The 20,682-nt window shown below is 48.3% G+C and overlaps 1 pseudogene; it reads right to left on the bottom strand.

The window, feature by feature from the left end:
- Positions 1–18,412: 18,412 nt before the first annotated feature.
- Positions 18,413–19,131, bottom strand: LOC118654766 (annotated as a pseudogene).
- Between the last annotated feature and the right edge of the window lie 1,551 nt (positions 19,132–20,682).

Below are 20,682 nucleotides of genomic sequence, written 5' to 3'. Positions count from 1 at the left end.
AACAAAAGGCCCAACTATTATTTTGTCTATAAGAAACCCACTTTACGTATAAACACACAGATAAATTAAAAAGAAAGGGATGGAGGAAGATTTGCCACGCTAACTACTCAAAAGCAAGCTGGACAGAACTGCTTCCGTGATTTCCATTGTACACTTCGTTGTTTTCTTATTTAGAAGACAGATGACCTCTTTTTCTCTAAACTTCTCTGTTTTGCTTTATTTTCCTTTTTTATTGAGGTTGAAAATGAATAATGTGAATAGAATGCACTAACCAGCATAGCGGGATGGGTCTTACACACAGACATTCCCCACATAGCTCTAACAGTAGCGTTATCAAGTGATCTGGCAGTGAGGTGCCTCAGCGCTGCTCTAAGACTTTACATGGACAAGTCCCTCTCATCCTAATAATAAACCCTTCCGTTAGGTACTATTAGCATTCCATTTTAGAGCTGAGGAAACCGTGGCACAGACGGATCATGTGTTGAGTAAGTTCAGAGCCAGAATTCAGACGCCAGGGTCTGTGATCTTAACATCCCTATGCGATACCCACATATGAAGATCACCATGGAAAGGGATAGCACAGCATCCGAAACACAGTATTCAGTGCTCCGTATTATCATCATCGTTATTACTACGATTATTACTGTTCAATTGAATTGGAGGTGCCATCCATTGTAAGATACACCATTATTTTAAATGCTGCAAGAAAACGCTGTCCATCATAGTAATGAAGACTGTGTTGAGGGCTCTAAGATTCCTCTCCATTTCCAGGACATGAGGATGTGACAGGTTGAATCCAGCACTGTTGTGTGTGGAGTTCTGCAATGAAGACCCCAGCACTTGTATTTTCAGTCCTGACCAGTCTTGGACCTGGAAACATGCATATCCTATTGCTTATGGAATGTCTCAAAAACACATGCCTAAAGCTGAACTCTTTTTTAAAATATATTTTTATTGATTTCAGAGAGGAAGGGCGCATGCCCGGGTTGCAGGCTCGATCCCCAGTTGGGGGTGTGCAGGAGGCAGCTGGTCCATGATTCTCTTTCATCATTGATGTTTCTATCTCTCCCTCTCCCTCTCTGAAATCAATAAAAATACATTTACATATATTTTTTAAAAATTGTTGCGTTTCAGCCAGTGGGCAATGAGGAAACATATTGGAGATGGACAATCTTGTTAAACAGCAGCAAAATGCTGGATGAAGATATTCCCTGTAATAAAAAGAAGTCAAAGCCAAGTGCCGCCCGAGCCTCTAGGTTTCGGAAAAGGGTGGAGAGGGACACTAGCAGGTATTGCAAATAAAGGAAAAGGCTCAGGTAATCACTGGCTGGTTGAAAGGCAGAAAGGAAATTTGGGAATACGGGGTTAGAAAAGCAGATTGCTTCTCTACCCCAAATAATAGAAGGCCGAAAAAGGCTTCGGGTAACAATGCGGAGGGGAAAGACTCCATTATGATATGCGGGTGACCTTGGCCCTCTCCGCGGAGGCCACATAAGAAAGGCTCGTCTGTAGTCTGCCCCGGCTCTTGGCAGGAAGGAGGCTCTGGGATTCCTCCCAGGACAAAGGGAGTCAGGACAGGGAGTGCTGCAAGGACATTCCCCTCCTATCTTGTGGGAAACTCCGCAAGGCCCTTTCTCACTCCCCTCCCCGGTTGGGGGAGGGCGACCCTTTCCACTGCCTCTGCTTCACGGCTGGGGTTGGCTGCTGGCTTCTGGGGCTGTCCATGCCACTGCTTGGCTATGGCTTCTCTGTGGCAGAGGGACTCACCCTGGTGGTCCGTCATTTGCCTCCCGTGCGGTGTCACCCTGTTGGCCTAGGGCTGTGGTCGGCGAACTCATCAGTCAACAGAGCCAAATACCAACAGTACGATTGAAATTTCTTTGGAGAGCCACATTTTTTAAACTTAAACTATATAGGTAGGTACATTGTTATTAACTTCATTAGGGTACTCCTAAGGCTTAGGAAGAGCCACACTCGAGGGGTCAAAGAGCCGCATGTGGCTCGCGAGCCGCAGTTTGCCGACCACGGGCCTAGGGCTCTGGGAACTGACACCGTGCTGCTCTTGCTTGTGTTAAACCATCAACAAAATGAAGAGGTAACTACAGAATGGGAGAAGACACCCAGTAAGGGGTTACTAGCCAAACTGTATCAAAAACTCACATAATTTAACACCAATAAAAACAAACAACCGTGCAAGTGCAAGATCCACTGGGCACCAGAGCCAAGTGATCAAGGGGTGTACCCTCTGTGCCAGTTGCAAAAGATGGGGCTTCAGACAAATATTCAAGAATTTTATGAGGTGACCTTGCTGAATTCTCAAAAAAGTTATGAGCAGAAGATAGAAGAAGCCAATCAAGTTGCACAGAAATGGGAGATGTCCCTTCTTGCTCCGTGCCACGATAACCTTCAAAAGTCTACAGAGAGAGAAAGGGAGAGGGTTAGAGAGTTGGAAACATCGATGAGAGAGAAACATTCGATCAGCTGCCTCCTGCACGCTTCCTACTGGGGATGTTCCCGCAACCAGGGTGCATGACCTTGACCGGAATCGAACCTGGGACCTTTCAATCCACAGGCTGATGCTCTATCCACTGAGCCAAACTGGTTAGGGCCCACCTTTTTTGGCTGTAGACTCATTAATGACCTATTACAAAGACCAAATTTTTGTAATATTTTCTAAAGAGAGAATAGAAGCATATTTCAATTTTTCTTATGGTATGGTTGATCAAATTTTTTTTTTATCAAGAGTGTTAAAAAGTTTCTTTTGGCTTCACAAGTTGTTATTTATCATTTGTATTAGAACATTTTAGAATCTTCAAATTTGAGAAAATTAAGTTTTTCATATATGAGCTGATAGAACCATGTTCATGATTTATTGTAATAGCTGTAGGATTGGGATGTCTATTTCACTTGATTCCCCTTAAAAATAAAAATATGGAACATTTATAACTGTAAAAAAAAACACCAAACAAACAAACAACCTGATGAAAAAATGGGTTTGAGGACCGCACAGACATTTCTCCAAAGAGGACCTCCAGATGGCCAACAGACATGAAAATATGTCCAACCTCACTAATCATCAGAGAAATACCAATTCAAGCCACAGTGAGATAGCATCGCACACCTGTCAGAATGGCTATCAGTAATGAATCAACAAACGACAAGTGCTGCTGAGGATGTGGAGAAAAAGGAACCCTCGTGCACTGCTGGTGGGAATGCAGACTGGGGCAGCCACTGTGGAAGACAGTATGGAGGTTCCTCAAAAAATTAACAACAGAATGACCATGTGACTTAGCAATTCTACTTCTGGGTATTTATCCAAAGAAATCCAACACTAATTCAAAAAGATACACATACCCCTATGTTCATTAGCAGCATTATTTACAATAGCCAAGATATGGAAGCAACCTATGGTTCTATGAATGGATAAAAATGTGATACATGCCCTAACTGGTGTGGCTCAGTGGATAGAGCGCCAGCCTGCAGACTGAAGGGTCCTGGGTTTGATTCCAGTCAAGGGCAGATGCTGGGGTTGCAGGCTTGATCCCCAGTAGGGGGCGTGCAGGAGGCAGCCGATCAATGATTCTCTCTCATCATTGATGTCTCTCTCTCTCTCTCCACCTCTCCCTTCCTCTCTGAAATTAATTATGTATATAAACTGTGGTACATATACACAATGAAATATTACTCAGCCATAAAAAAGAGTGAAATCTTGCCATTTGCAACAACAACATGGATGGACCTAGAGGGTATGACACTAAGTGAATTAAGTCAGAGAGAGAAAGGCAAATACCATATGATTTCACTTATATGTGGAATCTAAAAAAAACACGCCAAAATAAACAAATAGAACAGAAACAAACTCATGATTACACAGAACAAGCTGATGGTTTTCAGATGGGAGGAGGGGTGGGAGTGGATGAAAAAGATGAAGGGATTAAGAAGTACAAATTGACCTGAAATTAATACAAGATAATTCTGAATATAACCTGTATATATATTTTTCTTTTTTGTTAATCCTCACCCAAGGATATTTTTCCATTGGTTTTTAGAGAGAGTAGAAGGGAGGGAAAAACAGAGAGAGAGAAACATCCATGTGAGAGAGACCCATCAATTGGTTGCCTCCAGCACACACCCTGACCAGGGCTGGGGACCGAGCCTGCAACCCAGGTACGTGCCCTTGACCAGAATCGAACCTGGGACCCTTCCGTCTGCAGGCCGATGCTCTATCCACTGAGCCAAACCGGCTACGCCTAACCTGTATGTTTTTAAAAAACTACTCAGTTACAGAGGGGCTCCTCCCTGAAGCAAAATTCAGATTGAGGGTGGTGTCCTCCTGTCAGCCACCATCAATTAGAAAAGGGAGCGGCACAGGAACAAGTAGGCCAACACATCAAGCAGACTTCACAGCTGTGTCTAGGAAAGCACTTCGGATGTGATTCCAGTGCACGGAACTGCCTGGAAGCAAACAGATCAGAGTCCCACGAAGGTTTTCAGCGGTTCTCAACCTGTGGGTAGCGACCCCTTTGGGGGTCGAACGACCCTTTCACAGGGGTCGCCTAAGACCATCGGAAAACACATATATCATTACATATTGTTTTTGTGATTAATCACTAGGCTTTAATTATGTTCCATTTGTAACAATGAAATTGGGGGTCACCACACCATGAGGAACTGTATTAAAGGGTCGCGGCATCAGGAAGGTTGAGAACCACTGGTTTAGAGGGAACCGAGTTGCCAAAGAAACCAAGAGTCTGATCAGGAAAAGCTGCCAGGTTTAAAACAACCTTTGGGGGTGCCCTGGCCGGGTGGTTCGGTGGGTGGGAACATCATGCTGTACACCAAAAGGGTTCGGGTTCAATCCCGGGTCGGGGTGCATATGAGAGGCAACTGATAGATGTTTCTCTCTCTCTCTTTCTAAAAATTAATTTAAAAAACAAACACATCCTTGGGTGAGAATTGAAAACAGCCACCCCTGGGCAGGAGGTGATCTGAGACAGCTGACTTCGCTGCCAGTCCCCATCCTTATCTTTCTGACCTTGTCTGCCTACTGCCCCTCACTCTGTCCCAACCTCCTTCCTACCCAGGCCTTCCTCGCAGTGAATACACTGTCACCCAGCCCCTTGGCCCTTGCTGTTTCCGCGCCTGAAAAAAAAAGTGTTTTTCAGCTATTTCCACGGCAAAGAACATGCTGGATCCCTGCCCCAAGGGTACTCAGGGGTAACTGGAAGGCAGTGTCCCCGCCGCACCTAGACACCAGGTCGCCTGCTGGCGACATCAAACCCCAGCCGGTGTAGCCTAACTGCCCACCTGCCCAGCTGGCGAGGGCTCAAAGCCCCAGGAAACGCGCCGAACTGTTTCCAGGGCTTGCTAGGGGGTTGTCACCTATGTTCAGCCACAAGTCCACTCCAATAGTCCCCAGGGGATCGTGTGGGGGTCGGGGTGAACAGCTCCCTCCCCTGCGCTATGGGGTGAGCAGTGCCAAATGGGACCCGCAGGCCAAGGCGGCGCCAGCGAGGCGTGCCCTCTGGGTGTCCTGAGACCCAGCTGCCCAGGCGTGCAGGGGAGGCTTCCCCACGCCAACAGGTATCCTCAGCACCAGGTGTCTAAGAATTCAACTCCAGCCCACTCGGTTAGGACACTACCTCCCCAGGTGGCATCAGAGTCCACGGGTTCAGGGTGTAGCCCTATGACTGCCCTCTCCCCATTCCAGGCTGTGACCTGTGCTTCTGACCAGGCTCCAGATTCCAACTCCAGGCACAAGTCCAGGCGGTCACCTATACTTCTCCCCGCCCGGCTAGGTTCCTGGGCCCCCTCCCTGGGGGTCCATTCATTTTCTAGAGCAGCTCAGGGAACTCAGCATTTACTCACGAGCTCACCGGTTTACTCGACAAGGCCATGCCTCGGGAACAGCCAGATGAAGAGAGGCCCAGGGCGAGGTGTGGGAAGGGGCACAGACTTCCATGCCACCCAGGAGGGCCACTGCCCGCACGGCTCACGGTCACCAACCCAGAAGCTCTCCGGGAGCCCTGCCTGTGGGGGCTTCATGGAGGCCTCAGGACAGTCGTGAGTGAATAAGTCATTGGCCATTAGTGACCGAGTCACCCTCTAGCCCCCTGCCCTGGGTGGTGGTGGTGGTGTGGTGGGTGGGATGGGACTAAAAGTTCCAACCCCTGGTAAGCCCCGCCCCCCCAGTCACCTCATTAACATGACAAAAGACACCCTTGCTTCCTTTAGGACATGCCAAGGGTTTAGGAGCTCAGCCAAAAAGAGGGATGAAGACCAAATACATATTTCCTATAAATCACAGCATCACACTCCACCCCCTGGGCTCGCAGCACCGACCCCCAATAGCAAAGCCATCACAGAAGTCAAGGCGCTGGTGCGTTGCTAGAATCTCGCTCAGTCATTACTAATTACCCAGTCCCACCTCAGCTCATCTGAAAATGTCCCCCAGGGCCAGGCCACTCAGGTCTGTGGGTTTCCGTCTGACCTTGCCAAGTTCCAAAAGCGCAAGGTCTCAGTACGATACAACCTTGAACCTTCTCAGGCATCTGGTATAATCAGACAATGGAGGTAAGAGATAGTATCGTCTCCAGCTCTGACCCCTTTTGAGGCGTTCAGATTGGATTTCTCCCATTACATACCCCATCGATCCCTGTCTTACCCTCGGCTACCACTTTTCCTTCTCTGCATTTATACCCGAGCTTTCCCACCTCTGGAAGGCACCTAGGTTTGGCCACTCTGCTGGCCTAGATTGCAGGCGGCAATACTAGTCTGGCAAGTGCCGCCCTCCTCCTCGCACACATTCCCATTCCCGGGAGGAGGGTGAGGGTGACCCAGGTGCGGATGCAGTGAGTGGGCTGTCTCTGCGGCCCGACTCAGCCAATGGGGTGAGGGCACATCCCTGTGTCAGGCCCTCAGGAATTCTGACATAAAGGTGAAGAACTCAGTTACACGGTCTTGCTTAGAAAGCATTCCTGTTGCCAGCCCTACTAGCAGTGCCAAATGGGACCCGCACTTCCACATTCTTAGACACCTGGTCCTCCTCCGATTGCGTCTCACAGAAGGAAAAGGTGGATGTGATGTGGGGAAGGAAGAACACCATCACCTTCTCCACCCCCTCTCTTCCCCAGATCCACAAAAAAAAAAAAAAAAAGAAAGAAAGAAAAATCTGGCCTGGCCAGTGGCCCGGTTGGTTGGAATGTCATCTTGTGCAGCAAAAGGTAGTAGGTTCGATCCCCAGTCGGGGTGAGGACGGGAGGCAACCAATGATGTTTCTCTCTCTCTCTCTCTCTCTCTCTCTCTCTCTCTCTCTCTCTCTCTCTCAGAAAAACAAAACAGAATTCCTTGGGTGAGGATTAAATTAGAAAGAGCCCGGCCAGTGTGCCTCAGTGCACCATTCCTCTCTCTCTAAAAAAATCAATTAAAAAACCAACAACATTTAAATTAAAAAAAATAAAAGTCTATGCAGTAGGAACACTTCTTTAGCCCCAGTCCTGTTCCCGTGGTGTGAGCGCACTCAGCAAGCGTGGGAGCAGCTGTGGGCCAGCATTGCCCTACGTGCCCACGCAGTGCCCAGCAGGCTCCCTCGGAGGAGGGCACCTCTGCCCACGCTGGGTGCAGTGGCTCCCGTTCCGTCTTTTATGGCCTCTCAGAGCCTGGTCTAGAGTCCTGTCCCTTCCTGTCAGGACCCATGAGTAGCCACCAGCATCAACCAGTGTCACTTGCCAGCTATGTTCAGCCCCCTCTCCCCCGCCCCACATAGCCATTCGCACTCTCTCTCGCGGACAGAACAGTTCTCACTAAACATTTTGTGCCTCAGAAGGCGCAAGGGGAAGACGCCTGGAATCAGCCCCTCTCTGCGTTGCTGCAGACCCCGGGCCAACACAGCTCATGGACTCAGGGGCCACCCTAAGCGAGTACATGGGTACCTGCTTGTCAATCCCAGTCACCTCCCACACCTGGGAAGTTTTTTTTTTTTTTTTAAATATATTTTTATTGATTTCAGAAAGGGAGAGAGATAGAAACATCAATGATGAGAGAGAACCACTGACTAGCTGCCTCCTGCACACCCCACACCGGGGATCGAGGCCACAACCTGGGCATGTGCCCTTGACCAGAACCGAACCCGGGACCCTTCAGTCCATAGGCTGACACTCTATCCACTGAGCCACACCGGCCAGGGCGAACCTGGGAAGTTCTGATGGGCATCGACATGTCCTACTGCAAGGCACCCCTCACATTCCCATAGGGCTGTGCCCCGCACGGGCGCCCCTGCAACAGGCCAGGTCTCCATGGCCCTCCTGCCCGAGAGTGAGTGACAAGCCAAACACGGGCTGACTGCGGCTCAGGCCCGCCCCCCCCCCCCCCCCCCCCCCCGCCCGGACGGCAGGGAAAAGGCATGCCACTCAGCCCACCAGTTTTGTTGTTGTTTTGTTGTTGTGAATCCTCACCCGAGGATATTTTTCCATTGATTTTGAGAGAGAGTGGAAGGGAGGGGGAGAGACACATGGATGTGAGAGAGACACATCAATTGGTTGCCCCTTGCATATGCCCTGGCCAGGGCCAGGGATCGAGCCTGCAACTCAGGTACATGCCCTGGACTGGAATTAAACCCAGGACCCTTCAGTCTGCGGGCTGATGCTCTAGCCACTGACCCACACCGGCTAGGACCAGGCCGACCTGTTTTATCTTCCTCGGCGTGGTGGCGATCCAAACAGGACGCTGTCCATTCACCTTGGCACCCTGTCCATAAACCAGTAGAAAGCCATTTACACGGCACTGTCCACGTGGCACGAGCATCCCTGCTCGTGGGCATCCCTGCCTCGCGTGCCTCACGTTCCCGGGCAGCACGGTCCCCTATAAAACCATTTCCACGTGATCGTGGCATCTTCTGGGCCCCGGAATCCCCACCAGGGCACTTCTCCAACCTCAGCCCAGACATTGTGGCTATTTCAGGTTTTGAGAGCACTTCGTGTCCTCCCATTAATAATGTCCAATAACAAGGTAGTAAATATCCCTCCCATGGAACTTCTCTCGTCCGAAGACCAGCGGTCATGACTGGGAGGCTCATGGGCTCTTGGCATAAACCCCAGTGCAAGCTCCACAAAGGGCCACTGCGCAGGGCACCTGTTCCCCCCTTCCCGCCGCTTCTACCCACACTGTGTGGGCCCAGCAATCCTCCTGGTTCCCATCAGCACCCCCATTAAGCCGGCTTGCAGGGCAGGTTTGCATGCCTGTGTTACGATAGAAGGTAAGGGAACATTCCTCAGTCAGATAAAGATGCGTTTCCCAACACATGCAAATGCTGGATCCTTATGCTGCACACCCGGCATTAATATAATGTTGTATGTCAATCATTCCTCAATTTAAAAAAAAAAAAAGATGCAACCACTTCACATAACGCTGTTCAAGCATCCCGATTCTCCCGCACACTTTTTACCCGATTTCCACCAACCCACCTTCCTAAGTGTAGCCTCCTCGGGCTTCATCAGTAATGTGGGGAGCCGCTATAGGGTTAAGCCTCAGACTGACCTGTTGGCAAAGTCACAAACAAGTCCCAGCTTAGAGGGCACAGTCCTCTTAGCATATTTAGGCTTGACCTTATGACGCTCCCTAGATCTTACCTGGGAAGCTAATGGGCTGAGGGAAGTGCAGCAAGAACAAAAACAAGTGAAACTCACAAGAACCGTGTAACTATGGAAACCACTACCTTGTTTACCTCTGACTATAAAATAAAGGCTCAGCTTGCCTCTGGATCTCTCTCTGTGGCCCCAGCCAGGCACAGGAAGATCCACGGAGACTAAAGAGAGCTAGAGAGCTATGAGCGCTGTCTCCGTGTAAAACCTTCTTCGCCCACTCCGTCCACACCTTTGGGAACCCCTGGGCCCCCGGGGCTGGACCCCGGCACAGTAAGCTGTGATTTCACAGGCCGAGGCTCCTAAACCAGATGTAATATCCATTCCCATAAAAAATGCAGAAAGTTACCCGGCTGGCATGGCTCAGTGGTTGAGCATTGACCTAGGAACCAGGAGGTCACGGTTCAATTCCTGGTCAGGGCACATGCCCAGGTTGCGGGCTCCATCGTGTGTGGTGTGTGCAGGAGGCAGCCGATCAGTGATTCTCTCTCTCCCTCTCGGAAATCAATAAAAACATAAATATGTTTTTTAAATTCAGAAACTTTACACCATGCTGGCCTAGACTTTCATAAGCCTATCGGCCGTTTCATTGTTTTACTTTCTCTCAATCCAGTTGTAGCCCAAGCAAAGGCTTCACCGATGGGTTTTGGTGCCACAGCTCAGTGGGGTGTCATGTCAGGGAGCCCTGATCACTTGACCCACGCGTGTGCAATTGCGTCAGGTCCCCAGTGAGGGGTGGAGCCGAAGGACCCTGGCCCTCCTGTCAATCTTTTGCTTGACTAATACACCTGCTGCTGGCCCAAGGGATCGCTGCAATTTTTTTCCTTCCAACTTTTAAAATCTGTCCACATTGGGATAAGCAGAGCAGACATAATTGGGGCCCTTTAATATTGGGGGAACAACAGGGAATCCCTTGGGCCCGCCCGGCCTCAGGTCGTGCTGAAACCTTTGTTTTAACATTAGCGTCCATTTTATTTAGCCCATTTCTTTTTTTTTTTTTTTTTTTTAAATATATTTTATTGATTTTTTACAGAGAGGAAGGGAGAGAGATAGTCAGAAACATCGATGAGAGAGAAACATCGATCAGCTGCCTCCTGCACATCTCCTACTGGGGATATGCCCGCAACCCAGGTACATGCCCCCGACCGGAATCGAACCTGGGACCCTTCAGTCCGCAGGCCGACGCTCCATCCACTGAGCCAAACCGGTTTTGGCATATTTAGCCCATTTCTTAACAACCATCTACAGATGGCCGCCCTGTCGGGACACGTCCTGTCACCCTCTCTTTTCTGTCTCCTCTTCGCCTCTCCCAACATTCGATCTATTCCCTTTTATTTCCTCCTAACCTTTCACAAGGTTCCACCTCATTGGGCAGAGCCCCTCCCCTCCCCCCTGCCTATTCCCATTCTCTTGTTAATGAACCTGATGTTTCTATCAGCATCTGTAAGGCCAGGCCAGAGGGACTGAGACAGGAAACGCCAGGCTTCCAGAGCTGCTGGCGGGTTTTGCAGCAGAAGGTGCGTGAGTGCCCGCGGGCAAGGCCCCCTTCCCCAGAGCAAGAGGCACTTTGGGCCGGTGGCCATGTCGGTTCTGTACAGCCAGTGCCGCCCGCCGCAGACGCAGCACTATCAGCTGCTCCATCTGGGCTGTTCCACTCGGTGTTTCGAGGGGGAGCCGGGCAGTCCCCCTTCTCTGGGCAAAAACTCCTCCCAGAGGCTTTCCCCCAGCTCACCACCCGGCTGTGTAGCCCAGGGAATGCCCTCCGCGCTGTCCGGACGCCATAGAACAAAGCCCCTGTCACTGCGAGGGAGTGAGCTGTGGGCCCTGGATCCACCCGACACGCTCGGTGGCACTCAACACCGAAGACACAGCCGGATCATCACCCTCCAGCCCATTGGGTGACACTGTCTACAGCGGCGGTTCTCAGCCTTCCTCATGCCGCGCCCCTTTAACACAGGTCCTCATGGCGTGGTGACCCCCAATTTCATTGTTACACATTGGACATAATGAAAGCCTAGTGATTCATCACAAAGACAATATGTAATGATATATGTATTTTCCCATGGTCTTAGGCGACCCCTGTGAAAGGGTCGATCGAACCCCAAAGGGGGCGCAACCCACAGGTTGAGAACCACTGGTCTACAAGATGAACAACTCTTGCTAAACCCTGCCATCTTTTCACACTTTCTCTTCCCAAACTGTATGTTTCGATGAATCGGGGGCATGTAGCAACTCCATCTCACCGACACAAACTCTGGGATTCCAGGCCCCAGCTCCTAAGTACACGCAGGCCACCCCCACCCCCAAGAACACGCAGACACCAGCAGGATGTCGAGGGACCCAGCTCAATACTCACACTGTCCACCTGGATGTCGCAGGAGACCCCACAGATTCTGGTTCAATCCCACTAGACCGCCCCAGTCCCGAACCCCCATGCTTCTGACCCACGGGCTAGGTCTCGGCGACCCCCTCCCCGCTGGGGCTCCATGACTTTGCTAGCACAGCTCACAGAAGTCGAAGAAACATTTACTTACTGGATCACCGGTTTCTTATGAAAGGATATGACTCGGGAACAGCCAGAAGGAAGAGAGCACAGGGCGAGGTGTGGGAAAGGGCGAGGGGCCTCCGTGCCCTCTCCAGGGGCACCGCTCTCCAAAAACCTCCACATGTTCGCCAACCGGAAGCTCGGTGAACCCTGTCCTTTTTGGGGGGCTTTGTGGAGGCCTCACTGCCTAGGCTGATTGACCAACGAACGCATGGGCCACTGGTGACTGATCCCACCTCCAGCCCCTTCCTCTCCCCAGGGCAGGGGGTGGGACTGAAGGGTCCCCTATAGTCACCTGGTTGGCTCCACAACCAAGGAGGCCCCAGCCCGAGGTTCTGGCCAAAAGGCGCCTCATTGACATAACAAAAGACACCTCTGCTGTTCCGCAATTCAGGAAATTCCAAGGGTTTAGGAGCTCAGCCAGGAACCAGGACGAAGATCAAATATATATTTCTCGTAAATCACAGTATCACAGTTTGTAAATGAGACCTACATCCTGGAGGACATATTTTTAACACCGAATACAAGTTTTAAAATACGCATTCTCTTAGCCCCAGCGATCAGACAAGACAAAGGAAGCAAAGAAAGACATCCACATTGGAAAGGAAGAAGTAGAACTCTCATTATTTGCAGAGAACATGATACTATACATAGAAATCCCTGAAGACGGCACCAAAAAAACTATTAGGATGAAATGACTTCCGTAAAGCTGCAGGATGCAAAATCAATATATAGACATCTGTTGCGTTTCTATATGCCAAGAACAAAAGATCAGGAGAGAAAATGAAGAAAACAATCCCATTTACAACTGCATCAAAAAGTATAAAATACCTAGGAATAAATTTAACCAAAGAGGTGAAAGACCTGTACTCTGAAAAGTTAAGACATTGAAAAGGTGTGGCCCAGTGGATAGAGCATCGGCCTGTGGACTGAAGGGTCCCGGGTTCCATTTCAGTCAAGGGCACATGCCCCAGTTGCGGGCTCAATCCCCAGTAGGGGGTGGGCAGGAGGCAGCCAATCCATGATTCTCTCTCATCATTGATGTTTCTATCTCTCTCTCCCTCTCACTCTCTGAAATCAATAAAAAATAAAAAAGACACTGAAAGGGAGGTGGGGGGAGGTAGAAGAGACTATAGGAGGGATAAATGGTGATGAAAGGAGACTGGACTTGGCGTGGTGAACACACAATGTAATATACAGATGCTGTATTATAGGATTGTACACCTGGAAACTATATAATTTTATTAACCAATGTCACCCCAATAAATTCAATTTTTAAAAAAGACATTGAAAAAAGAAATTGAACATGATACAAATCAGTGGAAGAATATACCTTGCTCATGGATTGCCATAATTGATATTGTTTAAATGTCCTTACTACCAAAAGCAATATACAGATTCAATGCAATCCTTATCAAATGACCTATGGGATTCTTCTCAGAATTAGAACTAATCCTAAAATTTATATGGAACCAAAAAAACCCCAAATAGCCAAAGAAATCTGGAGAAAGAACACAGTGAGAGGTATCATGCTCCCTGAAATCACACTATAATACAAAGCTACAATAATCAAAACACTGTGGTACTGGCATGAAAACAGATATATAAATAAATGGAATAGAATAGAGAGCCCAGAAATAAATCCTCACGTATATGATCAATTAATACATATATACCAAAGGAGGCAAGGATATACAGTGGGGTAAAGCCAGTCTCTTCAATAAATGGTGTTGGCAAAACTGGACAGATACATGCAAAAACAATGAAACTGAACCACTTTCTTACACCATATGCAAAAATAACCTGAAAATGGAGTCAAGATTTACATGTTAGACCTGAAATCATGAAATCATAAAACACTTAGAAGAAAACATAGGTAGTAAACTGTGATATCACTCTTAGCAATAACTTTTTTGATATAGCTCCTTCAGCAAGGGAAACAAAGAAATAATAAACAAATGGGACTACATCAAACTAAGAAGGTTTTGCACAGCCAAAAAAAAAAAAAAAAAAAAAATCAGCCCTCGCCGGTTTGGCTCAGTGGATAGAGCCTCGGCCTGCAGACTGGGGGGTCCCGGGTTCGATTCCAGTCAGGGGCATGTACCTTGGTTGCGGGCACATCCCCAGTGGGGGGGGTGTGCAGGAGGCAGCTGATGGATGTTTCTCTCTCATCGATGTTTCTAGCTCTCTATCCCTCTCCTTTCCTCTCTGTAAGAAATCAATTTAAAAAAAAAAATCAACAAAATGAAAAGTCAATCTACTGAATGGGAGAAGGTATTCACAAATGACACACCCAATAAGGGATTAATATCCAAAGTATCAAAAGGTCTCATACAATTTAACACCAAAACCACAAATAATCTGATTAAAAAATGGGCAGAGGGCCTGAATAGACTGATAAAACATGTAAAGATACTCTGTTACTAATTAGGTAGATGCAAATTAAAATCACAATGAGATGTCAGCTCACAGCTGTCAGAACGGCTATCATCCATACATCAACAAATAAGTGTGGGTGAGATGTGGAGAAAAGGGAACCCTCGTGCACTGTTGGTGAGATTGTATTGGTGCAGCCACTATGGAAAGCAGTATGGAGGTTCCTAAAAAAATTAAAAATAAAGCTGCTATATGGTCCAGCAATTCCACTTCTGGGTATTTATCCGAAGAAAACAAAAACACTAATTCAAAAGATATATGCAGCCCTATGTTCACTGCAGCATTATTTACAATAGCCAAGATATGGAAGTAACATAGGCGTTCAGTGATGGATGAATGGATAAAGAAGATGTGGGACATTTATACAATGGAATATTACTCAGCCATAAAAAAGACGGAAAGATTGGCATCTGTGACACCATGGATGGACCTGGAGGGTAGTGCGCTAAGTGAAATAAGTCAGACACAGAAAGACAAATACCATATGATCTCACTTATATGTGGAATCTAAAAATTAATCAATCAATGAATAAACCAAACAAAATAGCCCTGGCCAGTTTTGCTCAGTGGATTGAACATCGGCCCTCAGACTGAAGAGTTACTGGTTTGGTTCCGATGAAGAGCATCTACCTCAGTGCAGGTTCCATCCCTGGCCTGGTCGGGGTGCATGTGGGAGGCAACCAATCCATGTGTCTCACATCGATGTTTCTCTCTCTCTCTCCCCCCCTCCCTTCCACTCTCTCTAAAAATCAATGGAGCCCAGCTGGCGTGGCTCAGTGGCTGAGCATCAACCCGTGAACCAGTTGAAAGAGAATATAATTATTACAACTTAGGAGGTCATGGTTCGATTCCTGGTCACGGCACATGCCCGGGTTGTAGGCTTGACCCCCATGTGGGGTGTGCGGGAGACAGCAGATCGATGATTCTCTCTCATCATGGATGTTTCTATCTCTCTCTCCCTCTCCCTTCCTCTCTCTGAAGTCAATAAAATCTATTTTTGTAAAAACTGATTAATTAATTTTTTAAAAATGAGGTGGATCTGTGTGTCCTAATATGGAATACCTTCCAAGGCAAGCTGTTTTTGTGAATAAAGCAATTGCAAAGAGATATGTATACTATCAAGTTAAAACAAAATAAAAGGTACAAAATCATGCCACATGTGTTTTAGGAAGCACATATGCAGGACGGCGCATGGAAGTGATGAGGGTAACAGTTGCTCCCTGGGGGGAGGAAGGCAGAGGAGGGCTAGGATTGGGGATGGTGACCCAGAGGACTTACCCTTATGCTTCATACCCAAGCGTCTTGCCAGGATAATGGCTGCTTGTGTCATTAGAAATTAACTTCTTATAAAGGGCATTTGGCTGTGAAGCAAACATTGTCATGCCACCCCCGCCCCTTGTCCCTGCTCCTATCACCTTGGCGCACAGAGCCCCAATGTGGCCCCCGGGAAGGCTGGGGAGTGACTCGGCCGCTCACCCCGATGCTGGCGGGAGTCGGAGCCAGGCCGGAGGCAGAAGCCACATGAGCTACGCGCACAGACACGATTACACACGAAGACTGTTCAGTGGGCAGAAAGCAGGTAGGTGAGGCATCCTAGAGAGAGTGATCGCCAGGAGCTCTCCTCCCCCAGGGCCGGAGGGCGGGGGGGGGGCGGGGGGAGTGAATATAATGAGTACAATTTAGGAGCTTGGAGGAAGGGCTCCACGGGGCTGGACCCCAGACCTGAGAAGAGGGGGCGCCGCTCACCTCACGCTGGTGTTTCTGATGAGACTGGGCGTGTGAGCGCCGGAGTCAGCTCGAAAGTGGGGTTCCTCGCCCTCCTCCAGCCGCGCAGTCTCTCTAGCGCCCCCTATAGACGGAGTCTACCAAGGAGCCGCTGGCGAAGCAGAATTGTGAATGGCGGCCTCTCAGGCTCTGAGTCCAAAGGCAGAGGATGGAAGGCGAGTGTGGAGCTTAATAACAGCCACAGAAATACCAAGCAGAGCCACACGAGTCCCAGCTCATCGATCACTCAGCCTCAACGGTTATTGCTGCTTTGGCTTTCTTGTTTCATTGATTCCACGGGAGCATTTTAAAGCAAATCCCATCATTTCATCCATAAATACTTACAGATCTACCAGGCTACAGACTTTAAGAACACAATACCTCCCTAACCGGCGTCAGCCTGCAGACTGAAGGGTCCCGGGTTCGATTCCGGTCAAGGGCATGTACTTTGGTTTCGGGCACATCCCCAGGGAGATGTGCAGGAGGCGGCTGATCGATGTTTCTCTCTCATCGATGTTTCTAACTCTCTATCCCTCTCCCTTCCTCTCTGTAAAAAAAGTCAATAAAATATGTTTTAAAAAAAAAAGAACACAATAGCACCATCACACCTAGTGAAAGCAATGCTAATTCCTTCATATCATCTCATACTCAGTCTGAGTTCAGATTGTTTGATTGTCCCAAAGATGGCTTCTTCCGGTTGTTGGTTTGCTTGAGTCAAGACCCAAACAAAGTCCAGGTGTTGCTTTGGTTAATATGTCTCTTAAGTCTCTTTCAGTCTATAGCCCTCTGCCCCCTTCCTTTTCTCTTTTATATCATGAATGCATCGCAGAAACCATGCCATTTGCACGGTGGAATGTGCCATGTTCTAAATCTGTCGGATTGGATCCCGTTGGTATCATTTAACATGTCCCTTGTCCCCTTTATTTCCTGTAAGATGGTGGTTACATCTGGAGCCCTGGTTAGATTCAGGTTCAATTTTTTGGCAAGGAGAGTTCATAGGTGCTGTGCACTTCCCATCACTGGAAGGCACAATAGTGACTTAAAAAAAAAAATATATATATATATATATATATATATATATATATATATATATATTTTATTGATTTCAGAGAGGAAGGGAGAAGAAAAGAGAGAGAAACATCCATGATGAGAGAGAATGATGGATCGGCTGCCTCCTGCACGCCCCACACTGGGTATAGAGTCTGCAACCCAGGCCTGTGTCCTGACCAGGAATCAAACCGTGACCTCCTGGTTCATAGGTCAATGCTCAACCACTGAGCCACGCCGGCCGGGCACAATGGTGATTTTTAAAAATTGAGGTATAATCTTTAAGTTGAGGTAAGATCCTTAAATTGAGGTATACTTTACCTACAATAAAATGCACAAAAACTAAGTGAACTGCCTGGTGAATAATTACATGTTTTGCAGCTCTGCAACACCCACTGAGGTCAGGATATTAAAGCATTTCTATAACCCAGACCACTCCTTCACGAAATGGTGCTTTTCCAGTTCTGTCATTCTTTCAGAGTTTGAATTCCTTTATAATGAGGAACTTTCTCATCAATTCTGGCTGCTCTGAAATACAGACAGGCAGGATAAATGTTTTTTTGTTTTTTATTTATTTATTTTTTAAATATATTTTTATTGATTTCAGAGAGGAAGGGAGAGGGATAGAGAAATAGAAACATCAATGATGAGAGAGAATCATTGGTCGGCTGCCTCCTGCACACCCCCAACCCGGGACGGAGCCCACAACCCGGGCATGTGCCCTTGACCGGAATCAAACCCGGGACCTTTTAGTCCGCAGGCTGATACTCTATCCACTAAGCCAAACCAGCTAGGGCCAGGATAAATGTTTAATTTTTTTCTTTTTGCTGCCAATTAGTTGATGAATTGATTAGTAAGTTGGTGTCCTAGCAGCCTCCAAAAGTGACCATTGAGATTTTATTTTATTTTCTGAGGTTTTATTTTTTTTAAATTATTATTATTATTATTATTTTGCTTTTCCAACTTTATTTGGAAAAACAAATCCGGGTCCCAGTGCCCCCCTCCCCCACCCCAGCCATAACTTAAATAACTTAGAGACAGAGTTGAGGGTCGGGCAGGTGTGGAGGAAGCAGCCACTACAGCCGCCGCAGCGCCCGCTTCTTGTCCGCCTTCTTGGCCGCCAGCTTCTTGTCCCGCTCGCCCGCGTGCTTCTTGGCCATGGGCCCCTCAGCCCCGCCGGGGCCCCCAGGGGCCGCGGGGTCGGTGGAGGAGGCCGAGGCTGCCTGGCCGGGGAGCGGCTGGCCTCGGGCCTCCCGCCGCTGGGCCCGCCTGCTCCCCCGTGGATCTCCGTGGGCAGGCGGCCCGCCTCCTGGTTGAGGGCGGACTCGGGGCTGGGGTGGATCAGCAGGCGCTTGACGGCCAGCAGCACCTGCCGGATGCCCAGCTCAGCCGTCCAGTCCCTCTTGAGCGCGTGGACGCAGATCTCGCCGTTGGCGCCCACGATCGGGTGGAAGATCTTGGTCGGGAAGTAGCCCTGGGGCGGCGAGGCAGGCAAGTCCTTCCCCAGCAGGAGTCTCATGCGGAACAGGCCTCCGGTTCGGGGTCCCCTCAGGGCCCTCGATGGTGGCCTGCAGGTCCGTGAGGTCCTCCTCCTTGGGAAAGACCTTGATGCCATCGGGAGGGTCCGTGATCAGGGTCTTCACCTCCTTGTACACCAGACGGATGATGTGGGGGGACAGGTTCTCCACGTTGGAGTTCATGACTGCGGCCGGGGCGGGGGGGGGGGGGGGGGCGCCCAACTGCTGCCGCTGCGGCCATAGCGAGGCCTGGCGGCTCCTCTCCGCTCCCCGCCGCCGCCGCCGCGCACTTCGCCCGCAGGTACGCTCGCCCCAGGTGCCGGCCGCACTCGAGGTTTTATGTTTTAGTGCTATTATGAACTCAGAGTTTTTAAAATATTTGGTGTATAAATAGATGTACTACTTTGCAGTCAATATGCTTTTTGGTGCTCAAATTCTCCAATCTTGGGCCAGTTGAATCCCCTTAAAAATTGGTTTTATAAGCCTGGCTGGTGTGGCTCAGTTGTCTGAGCTTCATTCTATGCATCAAGAGGAGACTAGGGCCATAGAGGCACAAACAGACAGGAACCTCAGAGGAAGGCAGGGGAGGGCGGGGGGAGAGACCAGCCAGTGGCCTTGTATGCATATGGGCATGAGCCGTGGACACAGACAGTGGGGTGGTGAGGGTGGCGGTGGGAATAACAAGAATGCAATGAAAGAACACCAAAAAAAAAAGAAAAAAAAGGAGGGGACAGGTTCGATTCCCAGTCAGGGCACATGCCTAGGCTGTGGGCAGCTGATCGATGTTTCTCTCGTGGATGTGTCTTCCTCTCTTTTGAAAATCAATTAAAAAACATATTCTTTTTTAAAAAAATGGGGTTTTTTAGTCATTTAATGTGACTTTGTAATTCTTAATTTCTAATAAGACAGGATATTCCAGGTTCATCTTTTACATTTCCAGCCTCGGAAGTGAAATGAGTCATTTCCCCAAGGAGTTCTGTATATGTTTGTTTGTTTGTTTGAATTTATATTTAGTCACGGCAATCTGGCCGCTAGGTCTTTGTTGCTATTGTGTTGTTATTTCTCTTAGGTCTTTCCAGGGCACGGAGCTAGGAAAGATGTAATTTTTAGAAAAAGAAAAATAAATTATGCATTAATACTGCTGCATCCAATACAAATTACTTAATTTCTTTGATTTTGTGTTTCTGTCTCTTTCTCACATATAAAGTCTTGGTTCTTAATGATATTAGCATAATAACTTGCTTTATGCTACTATATTGCTAGAATAGTGTCAGGGTAACAGCACCAATGTCATTGCTAACAATCAGATCCCTGACTGCCATTGAAGATTTATTTGTAGTTCTTTTTTTCCTTCGGATCCAGCCCACTAGGGATGTGCAGTGACAATACTGTGTTTGCAGGTCACCTGGAATAATTATTCTGGGTAGTTTTGCCCCCAAATTGATATGTAGTTATTTAGGTTCATTTGTTTTCGTTCTTCTTCCATTTTTAAGGAAAGCTTTTTTTTTCTTCATTATACTGTTTTTAAATTATTTTGAATCTTATGGTTCCAATGTATAGCAGTGATCTGTTGCTGCATAACCAAATTTACTGGCTTAAAATAACAAGCATTTATTGTGTCACCGTTTACCGGGGTCAGAAGTCTGGATCGGCTGAGCAGGGCGGTAGTTCTAGCTCAGGGTCTCATGAAATGGAAAGACGACAGCTGGGCCTGCAACCATCTTAAGGCTTAACT

This window comes from Myotis myotis, unplaced genomic scaffold (assembly GCF_014108235.1).
Source record: "Myotis myotis isolate mMyoMyo1 unplaced genomic scaffold, mMyoMyo1.p scaffold_m19_p_4, whole genome shotgun sequence".
Lineage (NCBI taxonomy): Eukaryota > Metazoa > Chordata > Mammalia > Chiroptera > Vespertilionidae > Myotis > Myotis myotis.
The sequence above is the reverse complement of the archived record's forward strand: the minus strand, read 5'-3'. Positions and strand labels throughout refer to the sequence as shown.